The sequence below is a fragment of the Siphateles boraxobius genome, unplaced genomic scaffold, assembly GCF_051911475.1.
Source record: "Siphateles boraxobius isolate OS27281-9 unplaced genomic scaffold, OSU_SipBor_1 32, whole genome shotgun sequence".
In the NCBI taxonomy this organism is placed as follows: Eukaryota; Metazoa; Chordata; class Actinopteri; order Cypriniformes; family Leuciscidae; genus Siphateles; species Siphateles boraxobius.
This window is the reverse complement of record NW_027508942.1, coordinates 331,157-350,351: the sequence shown is the minus strand read 5'-3', so window position 1 is coordinate 350,351 and position 19,195 is coordinate 331,157. Positions and strand designations below refer to the sequence as shown.

The following is a 19,195-nucleotide window of genomic DNA, read 5'->3' as shown; positions in this document are numbered from 1 at the left end:
CTCATTTTATTTAGTGAATAAAATGCAAAGAGTTTGCTTGTCTGTTTGTTAGTGTCTGTTGGAGGAGATTTCTTTTGAGCTGGAGTTATATTCTGTCTCCATTTTGTAAGGAAGCTGTTTTCCGCCACAGAATAAAAAAGGTAAGGTAAAGGTAAAACTTTTTATCTCACAATTCTGACTTTTTTTCTTGCAATGGCGATTTTACATCTTTTTTCTCAGAATTACTTGATATAAAGTCAGAATTGTGAGATATAAACTTGTAATTGCAAGAAAAATGTCAGAATTGCGAGGGAAAAAAAGGTCAGAATTGTGAGGGAAAAATGTCACAATTGCGAGAGGAAAAAAAAAGTCAGAATTGGGAGATAAAAAGTCACAAATACCTTTTTTATTTTTTATTCAGTGGTGGAAACAAGCTTTCATAATTTTGCAAATGCTCTTGATGAAAAATAACTTTAAAATTACATTAAGCTTGGTTATGCTACATAATAATAATTATTATTATTATTATCACTATATTTACTCATCTGCCACAATGATGCCTCTTTTATCTTTTCACTTTATTTGAATTATGAGCAATTATTTTGTAATTAACTTGATTACATTTTTATCCATTGCAAACAAAGCTTTTAAGAGTGTCTACATATCCATATGTGCCATTTATGCCCTGGCATTAAAGTCTGCTATAAGGAGCTAATCGTACTGGGTGGGAACTAGCTCATTTTGAAGGGGATTTTACCAATCGCCCTATTGGCGGCTTTTCTCCAATGAGAAAATAGGAAAGAAAGACACAGAAAAGAAATGGACTTAGGAGGTTTCTCTCACAGTTAGCTGTCACCCACCGCACATAAAGGCCCCCATGATGGGCTGAGTTAAGCACCCCAATATTCACTCATTTGAAGGGTTTAGGCCACAATGGCAGGGCCTAAAACACCCATCACAGGCCTTTGGGACAGAAACTTTTTTTTAACACCCTTTCTTTTTTGTGTCCATCTCCCCCAGTGCATGAATAGCTTGCCAGCAGAGTAGAACAGCCCACCTTTTCTCATTAGTCTTAGTGGAGGGAATACCCTGTCTCCTCAAAAGGAGAGCTGCTGGTTAAAATATCATTAGCCTACATCAGGATTCAAAAACGCATTGCCCAAGCTCAATTAGTGGACTGAGCAAGGGAAGGTGCCACAAAGCACCCACAGCCTATTATATCAGGCACAACTATATAAATCCTCTACGCTCATGGAGAAGTCTAAAAACATCATCTTTTTATGTGATGTTCTTTATTGCTTACAAGTGATACAAAGGAATGAATGGACTAGAAATGAAGCGTAGATCTCAAAATAAGGTCTGTTCGACTATTTGCTGAACCTGAACTATTGGGGTGCCGCACACTTTTTTTTGTTCTCCCTGGAGCCAAATTTGTCCCCCCTCACTTTATGAAAACCTGTCTTTGATTTTCTTTATTTTCTTTAATTTAATTTTGAATTGAATTGAATTGAATTTTTTATTTTGAGTCAAGGCTCATACCGTTTTCCCTGTGATCTCTTACACCACACATAAAGAAGAGAGAAACATTTTATAAAATACATCATTAACAACTAGTTTGGTTACGTACACATTTTATGTACATGCAGTTGTCGCTACCTTACTGTCTTAGTTAATTAGGTTGTAGAATGCAGTTGTCAGAGAGCTCATTCGCTCTAGTGTTGTCAATCATATCATGTGATCATACTGTAACCGATGGCCCTCCGAATGATGACGTTGTGTTCATTAACTCGTTCTGAGTTTCGCACGGATCCGCACGAAAACATCTGAGAGAAACGTTTATATGACGAAACATGAAGCCAAATAACCATATGATTACAACGATAGACAGTATGTTCTGTATGTGTTTTTCATGTTCCTCGGGGTATTTTTATAACAACAAAGAATGAGAAATGCTAACCAGGTGTTAGCATTCCAGTTTATTATAAAACACTACAAATACTGCACGTCTGCCCATTATTTAATCAAAATCCACTTTAGATCGCAGTTGGAGGTTATTTCACACACTCGATGATGGTTTCTGTGTAATACCAAACTTTATTTATCTTATTTACCGTTGTATGTCGTGCAGCGGACGAGGTTAAAGCCAAATGGGAAAACCTACGAGATCCATACATGAGGGAAAAATGTATTTCTCGGGCAGCGCCACCTACCGTGCCGCCGTGAATTAGCTGAAGGCTTCCGTTTCGTGAAAGGGCCTTTAGATGCTACGCTATTTTGTGTTGTTTGTGGTTTGCCACCTGATAAAAAATCACTGCTCTAAACCACATGTTATTATTTTGTCACTAACTCTAAGCATTGAATGCAGCGCACTTCAGATTGGAGCGCTTTCATTCTGCACTGTGGTGTTATCTGGAGATCAGCTCATGTGCAGGTCCGACTGATCTGTGAACATTTGAGAAGGGATTCAGATGCTTGGGCCCGAGGCCTATAAAACCCTGAGCCTACACATGAAGAGATCCCCATAAATCAATAGAGGAGAACAGCAGGCCCCCCCTTCAGAGAGACAGACCCCGAAACACCGCCCAAAACACACACACACACACATGCAAGCAGATACGTATAGAAAGACTGATACATATATCCGTGGAATGCAAACTCCACGTCTCCCTTCCATACACAAATGTACACACGCTCTCAACCTCAAAAAGGATCCCCCCAGACAAGGGAGAAAAAATACTCTCCACCCCGACAGAGGGGTTATAAATTAGGAGGTGTCAGTATTACAATGTATATTAATAGTCACACCTCTTTTTAATGAGTTTGGCATTGAGAGCTGAGAGGAAATACAAGTCATCATGGTGCTGCTCATGCACACCCCGATGAAAGAAGCTATAATAAATCTTGTGAGAGCAGGGCTCACCATAAATATGTATCGCATAAGGCATCTGTTTTACATTCTGCATATAAATCAGCAAGAGTGCTGAATAGCAATGAATCAGGCGGCCGACGCTTGATTTGATAACAAATTGACTCTGAACTTGGGAGGGGAGAATTTAAAGCTCCCCCTTCCTAACTGAGGAAAGTACAGGTAGAAACCCCAGAGCCCATTCCCATCCCTCTCCCTAAGATGGGATAGAAGGGAAGCCCCCGTGGAGGTTATAGGAAGAGCTGTGACCCTGTAGGCCGGCACACCTCGCTGTTGCTCCTCAGCCTGCAGGGTCCAGGGCAGGGTAATGCCTCTGATATGTGCAGCGCTCTTCTGAGCGGGCGTCAGGCTAAAAATGACACCGCCTTTATCTCAAACAAAACAAAACATGGTTTGTGGCACCCTTTTTCGAGATATCACATTGATTTATGCATACTTCATAATCGAAAACAGAGAAGACCATGACCTTTTTGTTATTTTTAAAGAATATAAAAATTGTTTAAACGTGTCACTTCGTTACTTTAAAAATCATAAAAAATATATACAGTTAAATACTATAAGATACTGAAATACTATGAATATAAGATAAACTAGATGAAAACTACTGTATAGTACTACTTTTGTCTATTAAGTATATACAGTGAACTTAAGTAAAGGGAACTTATTACATCTAGTAAATTTGAATTCATTTTGTTAGGTTTTACAGTGTATATTTCAGTTTCTGCAGCAAAAACTTTTTCAATATTGATAATAATAAGAACCATTATTAATCATTAATTAATAATTAATAATTGAGCACCAATTGTTATTGATAGTAACTGAGCACCAAATAAACATAGTAGAGCAATTTCTGAAGGATCATGTGACACTGAAGACTGACGTAATGGCTACCAAAAATATGATCCTTTTTTATTTTATTATTGTACTGTATGTGAACAGATAAACAGATTGAATTTTGATTGGATTGTGAACAGATTGGTGCCTATAGCGCAGGTTCGACATCAATTTAATGAAATCTCATGACATCCCATATTTTATTTGAGAGCTAACGGGTTTGGAATGATATGAAAGTGGGTAAACAATGCCAATTTTTATTTTTGGTGTAATTATTCCTTTAAATGGCATATAATGTAGACAGTGCTAGCAAAAAGTCTGCTAATTTGAACTTGATGTGCTCCATCTGAGTAAAAAAAAAAAAACTCTTTAAGAAAAGTTTATTTCTTTTTTAGATGGCTATCACCACCCCTTCTTTTTGAATAATAATAATATTAATTTGTTACATTTATATAGTGATTTTCTCAGCACTGGGAATCTCCTCCTCCTTGAATGTATGTGTAGGTGAACACAAATTTCTTGAATGACTGGTTGATCTTGCATGCTGCTGCAAGCACCCTCTAATTTTTGAATGCCGTCTTATTGTATGATCTTGCAGTACATTCACATACACAGTCATTGCAATGGTTATCTGGGTTGGAGCACAGATTATCCTGAATGTGAACCCATGAGATTTAGTTCAAAGATGCAGTATGACTTGTTCTCCGGATTCCCTGTCTTTCATCAAACAGAGTAGACATGTTGAAACAGAGGTCTCTTTTGGATAGACGTGTTAAATCCTTCTGACAAGAGCACAATACATGTAAAATCAGGATGATTAGAAGGTATAACATACTACACAGAACTCAACGACTGGAATTATCTCACTACTACTGTAGATGTTTATATATGAGCTCAAATTGAATAAAAAGATCGCTGCACTTCCAGCCAGACTCTTCCCTGATACAACTTACAATACAATGAATGTATTGTTCAAGATTATTATAATCAATCATAATCAAGTCAAATACTAATCTTCAGTGGCAACATTGAAAATGTTACAAAAGATTTCTATATCAAATAAATGCTGTACTTTTGTACTTTCTATTTACGACGAATACTAACAAAAATAAATGAAGCTTTCCACATGTTAAGCAGTACAACTGTAGATTGTACAAAATTGATAATAATATTTAAATTTCTTAAAATAAATTTCTTAAGAAACAAATAATTTTAGAATGATTACAAAGAAATCGTGTGTGTGTGTGTGTGTGTGTGTGTGGGTGTGTGTGTGTTAGTGTGTGTGTGTGTGTGTGTGTGTGTGTGTGTGTGTGTGTGTGTGTGTGTGTGTGTGTGTGAAACAGCTAATAAATCAAGTTTTTTTTTAGTTTTTTTAAATGTAAAAATGCAAAACATTTTCTGTGATGGGCAGATTTAGGGGTAGGCGACAGTTTGTACAGTGTAACAATCATTTTGTCTATGGAAAGTCCATGAAAACCCTATGTGTGTGTGCGCGTGTGCATACATAAAGAACTAATGTGGATGATTATTGAAGGTGTATAGAGGAAAAGAGTATATAATTTATTTTTTTTAGCAATACATTCTATTTTACTATAGCAATCCAGTTCTGTGATTTACAATAACAATCTTATTTATTTTATTTACATTTTATCATTTAGTTTAGTTTATATTTTATTATTTAGTTTAGTTTTTAAAGCTCACTCAGCTGTGTAACTGCAAAACTGTACCATAAAAATATTTTGATCCTTACGCAAACACTAAATCGCCATTCTAGGTGCTCTTTTGCAATGTGAATATCAGCAGAGGTGTAAAGCTTTAGAGATACCGAGCATGTACATACACGGAAGATAATAGGACATCCTGAGCTCACTGCTGCAGGGTGGGCCTGAAGTACAGTGAAGCCATTGTTGTTTTCACAGATTGTGTGCGTTTGCGTTAGTGTCTCTCTCTCTCTCTGCATGTGTATGTGCATGTGAGGAGATGAGAAAGAGGAAAACACACAGCAATGGAGCTGTAGGAAGATCATTGTGAGAAGAAGGGGGGAAATAATCATCAGAGGAAACCCAAATGGGATCCCGCTCCTCAAACATACAAATGATCTTGTGTTAACAGCTGGGCTCCAACATCTGTCTGCAGAGTCACATGCCCGGAGAGCAGATGCTTCTGCTGCCTGAGCTGTTTGTTATTGTGCTTTGTGTTGCCCTTGGGCTGGGCGAAAGGAAGGTGGGCCTTTTTGTTACATGTTGTATGGCTGCAGGGCTCAGACTGTACATGTGAGACAGACACAGCAATCAAGTTACCATCAAACATTCTTTGAATTGCGGGCTTTAGCGATCTGCAGTGATTTTGTCTTTGTGCTTTGCTGTTTCTTGCTGTTTTATCACTATAGAGAGATTGAGTTATTGGATTCCCCACATTTCTTTATTTGTCTTGTTTCTTTGCAACAGCCAAAATGACTAATTCAGGGCTGAGCCAGTACTTGCATTTTGTCTATTTTGATCATTGTCGACACAGTCAAGAACGGAAAACGGAAGTCCTCTAATGAAAAAGATGCATGTAGGTGGACGATATCGGTCGGCGACAGCTGTAAGACGATTCACAAGCGTCTGGGTGTGAATTTCACATCCTACCTTCTAACATGCCACGGTAGGGTGTAATGATACGAAGTGGGCAGCGAAATGCCTCCCCTGATAGATGGAGAGGCTAAAAGTTGACACGCATAAAGCTGCCCTATAATCAGATAATAAACATCTTTCTCATCAAGCCAAGCAAAACAAAATCATTAGGCAGGGGACTGCAATTTACTTTCCCTGACCCCCGTATCGATTACGCAACGGCTTCTACACAAATATCAAAGTAATTATTGATTGCTGAAGGAGAGGAAAAACATAACAGCTGGATCTGAAATAGCTGAGTGTGGGAGAGAGCAAGGAAGTGTGGAAAGAAATACGATGCTGGTGCTGTGGTCAGGCCATCACAATAGGAGCAGCGCAGGGACGTGATTAGGTGTATTAATTACCCATGCTGGCCCTAAAGTGTGTTTGGACACGAGGGCTCAGTGGGGAAAGAACCAGGAGGAAGTTTAGCGGCAAAAACATCAGACGCTGTAGAATCCGTCGGGGGACTCTTCTCCCAGCTCCGTTCTCCTTCCTCTGGTTGTTTTCTTCAGACGCTCCACATGCTGAACAAGCCTCAGGGTTCTTGTCTGGATGCTGGAGAAAGTGGGTTTATTTCTATTGTTGATGAGGATCAGCTTCTTAGTTAAAAGGTGAATTAGAGGGTTCAATAACACAAGAGGACTTTGAATAAACACAAAGATCTTAACGTTGGCCGCGGTCGACGTGTCAGAAGAATTCAAAACGTCTGTTTGAATTGGAAAATGATTGTGGAAAAGTACAGTAGAGTGGCATTCTTGTAAGTGAATATTGTGTCGCTCCTTTTTAATCGCTCGTGGCATTGTCAACAAGTTATCAAATTGTACAGAGAGATTGGTTTGAAAAAAGAATGAAGGATAATGTTTCACCCATAATTCATCTGTGAACACATTTTTATAGTTGACTACTATTGACAGTGTAGCCTCCACCTCATCATGTTTCGGCTAAAGCAACAAAGGATATAGATTTAGCGCCTCAGTAAAAGGCTAACCGTTTAACTTAGAGTCATATTTCACCCAAAAAGGAAATTAGCATAATTTCACTCATATCATTCTAAACCCATATTATTCTTCCGTGGAACAAGAACTATTTATGTTGGTGTTTTCCACACAACAGTTCATACTATCCACCTTAAAGGAATAGTCACTTCTAAATGAAAATTATGTCATAATTAATTTTACTCACCCTCAAGTTGTTCCAAATCTGTATGAATTTCTTTGTTCTGCTGAACACAAAGGAAGATATTTTGAAGAATGTCGGTAACCAAACAGTTTATTTACCCCATTGACATCCATAGTATTTTTTTCCTACTATGGAAGTCAATGGGGTTCATCAACTGTCTAGTGACCGACATTCTTCAAAATATCTTCCTTTGTGTTCAGCAGAAGAAAGAAATTCATACAGATTTGGAACAACTTGAGGGTGAGTATATGATGACAGAATATTTTTAAATGAAGTATTACTTTAATTTTATTGTGAGAGTGGATACGGAAATGTTTAACTTGACTGTACGAGGCTTCCGGTATCATCCTCTTCCAGTTATTTTAGCTGTACAAAAACAGTTTGTTATGCTTCTTGAGATAATACCATATTCATTTAACTTATTATCGTAATCATAAACGAACTGGTTTGTAGTTAAAATAGTTTTACAGTTTACTGCACTTTTTATTCTTCTAGTTATTTCCCTATAATGGCTAATTAATCTTAAAGTCTCACTCATTCACAGAAAATCGCTTACTTCAGTGTTGCAAAAATAAGGTAGATACAACAGCCATATCACCAAACTGATTGAGATTTAAGTCATTATTTACTGACAATCTTCCTTCCAGTGAGCTGTGCTGTGATCAGATCATTGAGTCTGAGCAGATTTGTGAACAAATTATTTAAATCCATGTTTAGAGCATTGTCAGCTTGATTGATTCATTGAAATGATCTGATTCTAAAGAACTATTCACTGAATGTTTTGAGTCTAACACATCGTCGCTGTCGGGTGGAAACCTCATATCTCCATATTTCGTCCCATGCCGTCCCCATAAATCATTACTCTTGGTCACCCTTTACATCTATCTGTGGGTTTGGCAAATATTTAAGAGCTTGTGACTAGAAGTTGTAACAGTTGGTAAAACCTCATAACTCCTACCCGCCTCTATTGTACAGTAAATTAGATGTTTCATGCAGTTTGGATTTGAGGAATGGAGAAGAGGCTTTGACTCGACAACAAATGCTATACTAAGACTAGTAGCACTTCATCTTCTATAACATGAGATTTTGGCAAATGACAGAATAAACTGAGCGCCCACATTGCTACAGTAACCTGTAATGCAATGAACTGAACTGATATTCTCTGAAATTTGCTGGACAGAAACCTCAAGTTGAGCTTGATTTTGGTCAAATGTTAATATAATGACACGCATGTGCCCGACCTTATATGTGACCCTGGATCACAAAACCAGTCTTAAGTAGCACGGGTATATATTTGTGGGAATAGCCAACAATACATTGTATGGGTCAAAACTATCAATTTTTCTTTTATGCCAAAAATCATTAGGATATTAAGTAAAGATCATGTTCCATGAAGATATTTTGTAAATTTCCTACCGTAAATCTATAAAACGTTTATATTTGTGAGTGAATGCAGCACAATTGTGAACATAAATTGACAACTTTAAAGGCGATTTTCTCAATGTTTCGATTTTTTTGCACCCTCAGATTCCAGATTTTCATATAGTTGTATCTCGGCCAAATATTGTCCTATCCTAACAAACCATACATCAATGGAAAGCTTATTTAATCAGCTTTCATGTGATGTATAAATCTCAATTTAAAAAAAAATGACCCATAAGACTGGTTTTGTCATCCAGGGTCATATATAAGGCACATGGGGTGTTTAATTATTAAAAATAATACAGTGTTTTTTCCTGAAAAATAGCAGTTTTTGGAGACATGAGGTTCACGCCCGATAGCGTCAATAGTCTTTATGAAATGCCGCTGTATGGAAAGGGCAGTGTGAAAATGTTGGTCTTGTTTTGTGTTTCAAAAATGAATAGCATAACAACATGAGGTAAGTAAACAACGACAAAACTGACATTTTATTTTTGCACAAACTACCACTTGAACTGCTCTTCTATGGGTCAATCCTGTTGTATCTTTGACCCCAAAATGTGTTCAGGAACACATTAAAGATGTACTATATACTCTCAGTTTACATTGTTTTATCACTCCTTGTGAACAAAGAGGCACTATATGAACAAAAGGCCTATGAATATGCTTAATAATCCATGCATTTAATAAAAAATAATATGTAGCTGTGTACAGTACATTAACTCGGTAATGCTTTTGCTGGCATGAAAATAGCATGCTGTAAAGACTTTAAAGTGCATTAACGGTACTGTCTTCCAGAGTGACTACATGACTACATTTGAAGGTGAACACAAGCAGAGGTCATCCAGTCATTGAACTTTGCTGAAAGATGAGTAAAAGGATAGATAGGGAATCACAAAAAAGCAAGCAGTTTTTTCGAGCAACTTGCTTCACACCTGCACTGTCTCCGTGGCAGCACGTCGGACTGGGGTCGTCTGTTGCACGGCAGGAGGATTTGGGGATGATTAATTGTGCTGTCTGCTGAATGGAGCTCTCGAAACAGCGGGATCCTCTGCATATGTAAATACAAGCAGTCTCAGCACAGCACCGAGGAGCAGGATTAACAAAACGACTCTGCTCCCGGATTCCGACCAATTCACCAATCTTTTCTATTAGCACTGACAACCCACAGGCGTGTGAGAAATCCCACAGCCCTTTCATCTTCCCAAATAAAAAACACATTACATATCAGGCAACCCTTGTCGAGCACAGTCGAGTGGCCTGAGAAATGGAAATCCACAGCTTAGCGCACAATCCTTTCTGCACAATCTTGTACTGAGACAATAACGTCAGTGACTGCAAAGCAAATGTACGATTAATAATAATAATAATAATAATACGTTTTTGTTATTACAGTACTACTACTACTACCACTACTACTACTAATAGTAGTTAATATTATTATTTAAATGAAAACCTTCTATTTGCGATTAGAAAATAAGACCGATACATAATTCTACTGTTAATACTTGCCATATTATTCTGCACTATTCGCTGAATTTAAGGGACATTGGGGACATTTGTAAATTGTTTAACACCGTCATTTAAAAGTCATTATTGCACCTTTGTTTTAACTTGGATAGAGAGCCGACTATTATGGATTATTATTCACAACTTTAATTAGGACTGTAAGTTATGAATAGTGAATACCGTGGAGTTACAGTCAATAAATGAATCCCAGCTTCTGGTCTCCTCTTAACCTGCTCTTTGTTTACAGAAAATCCACCTCTTCCTTAAGTATGAATTAAGGGATTTCTATATTCCCTTAATAGCCTGTTCATTTCTTCTCTATTCATCCCCAGGGTGCACATCACCACAGAAATTATTCATTTTGACCAAATGTCACAAAAAAAATGTAGTTAGTCAATGCAATACAAAGAGATTCATCTGAATATTTATTTTGCATTACTAAGAATATGTGTGTAAGAATATAGAGAGTGAGAGAAAAAAGGAGGAGGTTAGGAGGTTGAGAATCTCTTTAAATTACCAGTGCACATTTTACCTTTCATGATATTGATTGTACATGGAAGGGATCATTTAGATTGAAGTTTTTCTTTCTTCTCCCTTTCTTGTCACCGGATCCTGCGGATCTTATAAATTCTGGACCACTTTCATCAGAGGAATATACTTTCCCCCCTCATGGTGACCTTTAGAAATCCCTCTGAAACGGCAGACACCCCCAGAAGTCAGAGATATCACATTATCACATTTTCATTTTTTTTTTCTTTTATTCTTTTCCCTTTTCCCTTTTCTACTGGAATCTATACTTTTTCATGGCATTTGGAAAGGTCAGACATGTGTTGAACATCCAAGTTGCTAATGTTTCCAAAAACTTCTCTTTTTCATTGACGGAGGGGAATATAGCTGGGTGGCTCCTTTACACACACACAGACAGTCAGTTTGTTGTGAAGAGGGACGTGTAGAGTTACAGCCATTGTCCCATGCTGTGGCAGGGCTGTAGCCACCATATACATTGAGAGAGACAAGTCCCCTCCAATAATTAAAAAAAATTCAAAAATTGTCCCTCTCCTATATTTCATATTTTAAAATATATATTTGTATAAACGGGTCTGCCTCCGCGGTTTAGGAGCACTCGTCAGTGTCAAAATGATTGAGATGGCCAATCAAATCAAAGGAGGCGGGCCTTACTGTTCACAGAAGACGAGTGTGACATTCCAACACGCCACTTTAATATTTGACAACTGTTTTATGATAGAAATGTTCAACAGCTGATAGTAATTTCAGTAATGCAAACAAATACATTTGATAAAATTTCACCATTTTGAATTGGAAATATGCCATCATTTACATGATTTTGGTAATTAATTACAGAATTCCTTTGAACTAAATAATTTCAGTGTTCAAAACATGGTAACGGCCTTGCAATCTGGCACTTTCTCTATGCACTAAAATATTGTTTTAATATTTTGATATGTGTAACATGCAACAATACAGTATTCGGATAATTTATTAGTTTTTTTCAAAAGCTTTTTTCATCTCTTAAAAACTTGGACTGTATAATTGTATGCATCAAACGAGGGCGTATGTTCACACTTAAGCAATTCACAACTCAGCAGTGGTTTGGTCTTGAAATGGACATATTTGAACCTTATATCCCCTCATATCCTCCGGAAGCCCCAGCACAGTGACTCCCAGATGATCCCACGGCCGTCAGCGCTCTGAACAGCATTGCTTTCAATGAGAAGGCTATGAATTACTGTACACTGCTGATTTCATTTTCTTTATGGTAACAATTAACCTCTCCCCCAAATTCACCCCTTACTCTCAAGGTCAACAACCCAGATGCACAGCCTTTGCTCCAGCCCTGCTGACCCGTCCTTTACATCACACACAGGTTTGTTGCACGTATAGCCAGTATGCATGAGAATATACTTTAGAAATGTATTATATTTGTCCTAAAGCTCATTAGCTGAAAATCATATAACACTTTATATAATTTTATATTTAATTGAAAAAAAAGTTTATTTATTTATTATTTAATTTTATACATGAACAAACAGTACTGTGTTTACAAATTATGATCATGAGTTATTGTATTTTATAAAATATAATATATTAAACATAGTTTATATATAATGTAATAGAAAATATAATATTATATCTAGACTTTTCATTTATGATGTTAATGATTATGTAATGTTTGTTAATGACTTTACTAAAATACTTTTTATTTAATCTGTTATTATTATAGTGTTGCCAACTATGCAGTTGATTCAAAGCCATTAACAATGAGCAGAATTAGCTAATTTAAAGTGTTAATCTTTCCTGTTGCAATTTTTGTAAACATAAAATAATAGTCAAAATGCAGCTTTACAAAATTAGGTCATCAAATGATCCTTATCCTAATATACGTTTTATAAAGGAAATATTGTGTTTAATATTTAAATCTAAGATGCCAACACAATACAAACAGCAGGTACGTGTGTGGCATGCATGCTGGGAGCTTAATTAGTTTAGTTCGGCATTCATCTTGGAGAAAGCCACGGTTCTTTAGATGCACCGAAAAAAGGCACACACATATTGTATGCGTGTGCGCACAAACACCACCTCTCGTGTTGTTAAATCACTGCTTCACCATAATTTGACAGTTTAGTATTAATTAGTGAAACACCCCATATAGTTTAACACACTATTATTGATGACCAACCTCACTTAACTCGCCCTCCCTGTGCAAACCCCAGTTAGTTAGCCGCTCTCTGGAGTATCTCCTGCTTTAGCAGACTGCCACTAAATGCATTATATTCTCACGGCTCCATCTCTCATACACCCGCCTCGCCCTGGGAGTCTGAACCAAATGCATAATTTAAAAAGTCCTTAATCTGCGATGGCATTCCCATTTGGTCGCCAGCAGACTGCACTTTATGATGTCAGCTTTCTTCCACAAAGGTCAATAGCAGTTTTCTCTAGCCCTTCACTCCCTCCCTCTCTTTCTCGCTCTCTTTCTTTCTCTGAGGTCTGGTGTAATACGCTTTATGGGCTCGAGTCCTGACACCTGGTGACATGATAACCTTCCCTCTGCTTCAGCCTCGGCTTTTTGCTGCTCTCTTGTCACTGTTCTTTCAGATGTTGAAGCTGGGTCATTGTACACCAAATACAAACCGAAAATCTTCACTCTCTTTTTTCTCTGTTTAATTACAAAGCAGTAACACTTGGGTGCATTTTCTTATGTTTTATAAACTGCTGAGCTATTTATGATACACTTCATGCTGATTTTGTCTAATTTAAATTCATTCTCCTATCTCAGCTTAGATTGGTTACACCCGAAAAGTGTAAACTCTGTGTGGCCCTATCAAAACATTGTGCAAAATAGCATTTTTGACTTGACTGAGTAAATTTGGGACTGGTTTGTCCATATATACCTTTGCCCGCAAGAGCCGACAAGAGTCTTTGGAAGAGTCTTTGCCGACAAGAGTCTTTGGAAAAGCCTGTTGGAAAACAATATATATATATATATATTAGTGCTGTCAAATGATTAAAATATTTAATCGCGATTAATCGCATTAATGCCATAGTTAACTCGCGATTAATCGCACATTTTTATCTATTCTAAATGTCCCTTGATTTCTATTTGTCTCATTATTTTTTCTAATTTTAATGCTCTTATCAACATGGAAAAGTGGATCAGCATTAAGTTTTTTCTTAGCTGTGGTATCCATGTGCTTCTGTCTGAAGTCATCCATTGTAGAGCTTAGATCGGGCCCAAAAAAATCAAGCCCGACCCGAGCCCGTGCGCATTGTGTCCGAGCCCGGCCCGACACATAAACTGTAATTATGAGCCCAAGCCCGATTTAAACCCGTCAATTTTTTTCATACGTGGGTTGTTATAACTGACGTTCTCAACTATTTTCTATGTTACTTTCTCCCGCCCGCAACATTTTTGTCCCGCTCCCGCCCGCAAATACACTCTTTTTTTTGTAGGCTACCTCCAAATACTTTCGCCTACGTGTCGCCACCATACACATCAGCATAAATGCTCCTGATAAATTATTTGTTATTAAAGCATTAACACACAAACCACTGTTATAACATAAAAGCAAGCAGGCTACTGAGTGCATGGTTTGGCATGACTGAATGCGCGCAAAGTGCACTCCCTTAATAATTCCTAAAAAGCTGACATCAGTTCATCGCAATCTCACACATCTGTTATTATCAGTGAAGCTGACTGCACAATGCATCTTTCATAATATATACACTTTGTTTGTTATAATTTGAGGATTTGCCAGCTTACAGAAATCAGCACTGAACAAAAAGGCTGTCTTGAGCGGTGAGGGGAGACTATTTTAAATGCTTCTGATGCTTCTTCATATGTCTGTGATTGGCTACATCCCTCAACGCTGCAAACATGTTATAAAAAGAAACTCTGGCCTGTAAATCGTTTCTATTTTGTTTTAGTTGTTCTTGTAGCTTTTCTGCAACATATGAATAAAAATGTATTAGTTTTTATGTTTTATTCATAGATATTTCTAGTTTGCGGGAGTCCCGCGAATCGTTTTATTCTCCCGTATCCGCACACAGAGTGAGTGCATTACCGCTCGAGCCCGCCCTCGCACTCGGCCATCAAATCTAGTCCCGCGCCGCACTCTATTGCGATGAGAGTGCACGTCTCTAGATCGGCGTCTCGCGCCATCCACTCAAAACGTACCGTTAGCCTACTACTCTTTGGCCGGCGCGCAAGCCCAAACAAGTACGTGCGGCGTGCCTGTTGTTTTGTTTCCGGTCTAGCTATCCGGTGTGGTGTTGTTTGCTAGGCCAAAAAGAGCGTTAATCTCGCGATAAAAAAATTGACGCCGTTAAAATGTGTTTGCGTTAACGCCGTTAATAACGCGTTTAACGCACAGCACTAATATATATATATGTATATATATATATATATATATATATATATATATATATATATATATATATATATATATATATTTTTTTTTTTTTACTCAGTTAAAAGTGTTGTAGCAGCTTTAACCCTAGAATGCATCACACAAAAAAGCTATTAATGTATAAATAAATTGTGCTGTCAAACCGATTAATCGCGATTAATCGCATGTAACATAAAAGTTTGTGTTTATTTAATATATGTTTGCATATATATATATATATATATATATATATATATATATATATATATATATATATATATATGGAGTGTGTGTGTATATGGATACACACACACACACACACACACACACGTAGTGTGTCAGTAGGAAATATCAGTTTACATTTCCAAAAATTATTTTGCCATTAATTGTACAAAAGTACAATGAGTCTGACAACAGCCAGTTATGGTCCGCACCGAGATCTGATCTCAACATCATCAATCCATCTAGGAATACATGAAGAAAGAGAAAGAAACTGAGACAGACTAAATCTAGAAGAACTACGGCAGTTTCTTCATGTAAACACAGACAGACTCGCTGATTGTGAGATCAGATCTCCGTGTGGAGCAGACAGGCTGTTGTCAGACTTCTTGTGCTTACAAAAATAACACTGGATTATTACAATTAATGGCAAAAGAAATGTTTGGTAATGTAAACAGATATTTCCTACTTACACACTACAGCAAAATATATAAATAACTATCTGAAAAACATTTTTTTTTGTGTGCGAAAATACTAACGTGCCTAAGACTTTTGCACAGTACTGTATATATAAAACTTATCAACTACATTTCAACTATCTCTCATTAGAGCATTTCTAGTCTGTCTGACTGTTAAATATCAAGCAGACAGTCTTCTTAAATATTAAGTATTTGTAATATTAAGTATTTTATAATTATAACCCTAACCTTACAGTCTACTAATACTCTAATGAGAGTTGATTAACATGTACAGTAGTTGCAAAGTTACTTTTAGTTTGTAGTGTCTAAAGTGGACCATCAAAATAAAGTGTAATCTATTATTCTCATTTTCAGAAGTCAAAACAGTACCAAAGAAGTTTACTTCATACCTTACAAAAGCTTTCAGGCAACCCTACCAAACACCTAGCCGTAAATCTGCTGAGAGTCAGGATCCTGAGAGAGCAGCACATTGGGCTCCGCTGAAAGGACATCAGATGACACCCAAACTTCATCACAGAGAGAATAAAAAAGACATCACCTCGCAACAAGCTGGTGATAAAGGGTGCCTGGGCATGGGTGAAAATTAAGACTCTGTAACAAGGTCCCGGGCTCCCAGCCTGACAACCATTTTCCCCTGTATTTATCATCCCTCCATGCCATTGGCTATTACATGTGAACCTGCTGTCTTGCGGTAGACCTGGAATTTATGGATGCTCCATTATTAGGGGATTGTGGGTAGAGGGGGAGGGAGGAAGGGGATGCAGCTCTATGGTTTTCTGAGGATGTTACGATTGCCTCTTAGATTATGCCACTTGACAGGTTTGTCATCCCTGTGCACTGATGTGCTCTGCAGAGTGCTCTGATATCATTAGCTTCATTGCTCTTAATGTGTCGGCTCCCCTCCATAGCAAGACAGGTCATATATTGTGCAAATAGGTGGACAGGAGCTGAGAGCTGGGGATTACGGAAGGGTAGAAACTGCCGGCTGGTTTATTTTCACTCACTTCAGTGAGACATTGAGTATTATTGTGGATACTATTCTAAGGTCATGTGAAGTTCTCACAGTGTCATTATTTGGAAGGTTTAACTGTATTTTTTCCATAATAAAATCAATAATTAGGATGTGTTCACACTTGGTTTGTCCGGACAAAAAACAAAAAACATTTAGTCTTGGTCTGCTTAGCGTTCACATTGGCATTTTAACACCGAACCTAAAGATTCCGAACCTATAAGCAAAGGGATTTGTTCACAAGCTGATTGGTCGGCTTTTATTGTGTATATTTCATGATAGAACTTACCGAACATCCAAAACAATGCTGTGTTGGGCTAAATGCGCTCGTTGTATGTGCGTAGCCTGATGGTATTTTGACCACCTGAAAACTCGTGAAGAGCTTATAAAATGTGTAAAGGAATGAAAACAGCGGCAGGAATCCCTCCGTCACACACACAAACGAACATCTGCTGCGAGGAGACGTGGTTCTGATACTGAACTGTGATGGCAAATTTTCTCGACTATGCTGAGAAAAAACTGTTATGCTTGCGCATTCTGTCCTTTTTACGGTCGCATCTTGAGACATCATGCCCCGTTATTGGTTCGTTTACAAGTCTGTTGTGTTCATATTTCATTCGAACCGCACCACAGTTCGTTTGGAAGCGGACCGAGACCCATCTTTTCAACGGTCTCGGTCCACTTGTTTGGTGCGCAACAGGGTTCGGATGGGAGAGTTCACACTTATTTAAATGAACCACACTAACCAGCAATCTCACCAGGGTTCGTTTTAATCCAACCAAACATGCCAAGTGTGAACACACCCTTATATAGCATTTCAATTACCTCATATTTTAGCATCAAATTATGAGGAACACAAAATAATCCATGTTCTTTTGATTTGAATCTGTGTTTTTTTTAATGGATAACTGCCTTGACATTTTGCCACAACGCTGCCTGTGTCTGTGAGGAGTGTCGGAGCAAGCGCTTGTCAAAACCAAGTCTGTGACCTTCAGATTCTTTATATTTTCACATTAGCATCAGGCTGTTTTTCCAAAACTGGCCTAGCTGCTTAGCTAAGTGCTAATGACTTATTACTGAGCCCATGTGAACACATATTGGACCATTTAACAGCTGTGTGCAACTGGGCAAGATAGCAATCAGACGAAGTAAAATAACAGTTTAGTATTTAAAAATAATAATAATAATAATAATAATAATAATAATAATAATAATAATAATAAAAAGAAAATAACAATTAGATCATTATTGAATCAAAAATACAGTAACATTGTGAAATATTATTACCATTTAAAATAACTGTTTTCTATTTTAATACATTTTCAAATAAAATGTAGTATATGTTCACACTGTCAGTCCAAATCCAATTGTGTGTGTATCCGATTGGAATCTGATCTAATTTATTGACTGTCCACACTGTCTATTTCAACTGTTTGGATCTGATTTGTGTGTCCCATGGCGCTCTTTCGTTTTCTGGAATATCTGCATCGTTTTTTATTGCAATGATGACAAAAACAACAACAACAGCAGCATTGGAGGGGTTTGCAATACAGATGTTGTCTTATTTACAACATGACAACGTGTAGCCGCTACGCTGGAACATAGAATAGTATGAGCGGCTTTATTCCGTGCTGTCGTCTCCGCGTTTCAAAACATGTCTGTATTGTCAAAACATATTGTCATATTTTGCTCGTCCGGCACTTTGCAAGAACGTCCTGGTTGCGTATGCAACCCACCGTTCCCTGAAGGAGGGAACGGAGGACGTAGTCGACGCGACTGAAATGGGATCACGCTAGGGAGCCTGTCTTCTTCGAGTACTATTGAACGAGCCAATGTAATTGGCGTGCGTGATTCGCATCACACACTCCGCCCCCGCGGCGCGGGTATAAATACGGAAGTGGATGCACGCACTAGTTGCTTTTCGCTGAGGAGCCGAGAGTAACCCGGGGTCAGCGGTGGTCCAGCGGTAGTGGCAAGGGGACTACGTCCTCCGTTCCCTCCTTCAGGGAACGGTGGGTTGCATACGCAACCAGGACGTTCCCTTTCAGTCGATAACGTCGGACGTAGTCGACGCGACTGAA

At 37.9% G+C, this 19,195-nt stretch overlaps 2 long non-coding RNA genes across 3 annotated transcripts in view; both read left to right on the top strand.

The window, feature by feature from the left end:
• The window catches only part of LOC143700774 (uncharacterized), a 238,340-nt gene that overhangs the window by 110,427 nt on the left and 108,718 nt on the right, over window positions 1-19,195 (top strand). The gene's annotated exons all lie outside the window — the stretch shown is intronic.
• Window positions 12,203-17,268, top strand: LOC143700775 (uncharacterized). Its single transcript, XR_013189650.1, has 2 exons — window positions 12,203-12,388; window positions 16,460-17,268. It is a non-coding gene; the product is annotated as an uncharacterized LOC143700775 (long non-coding RNA).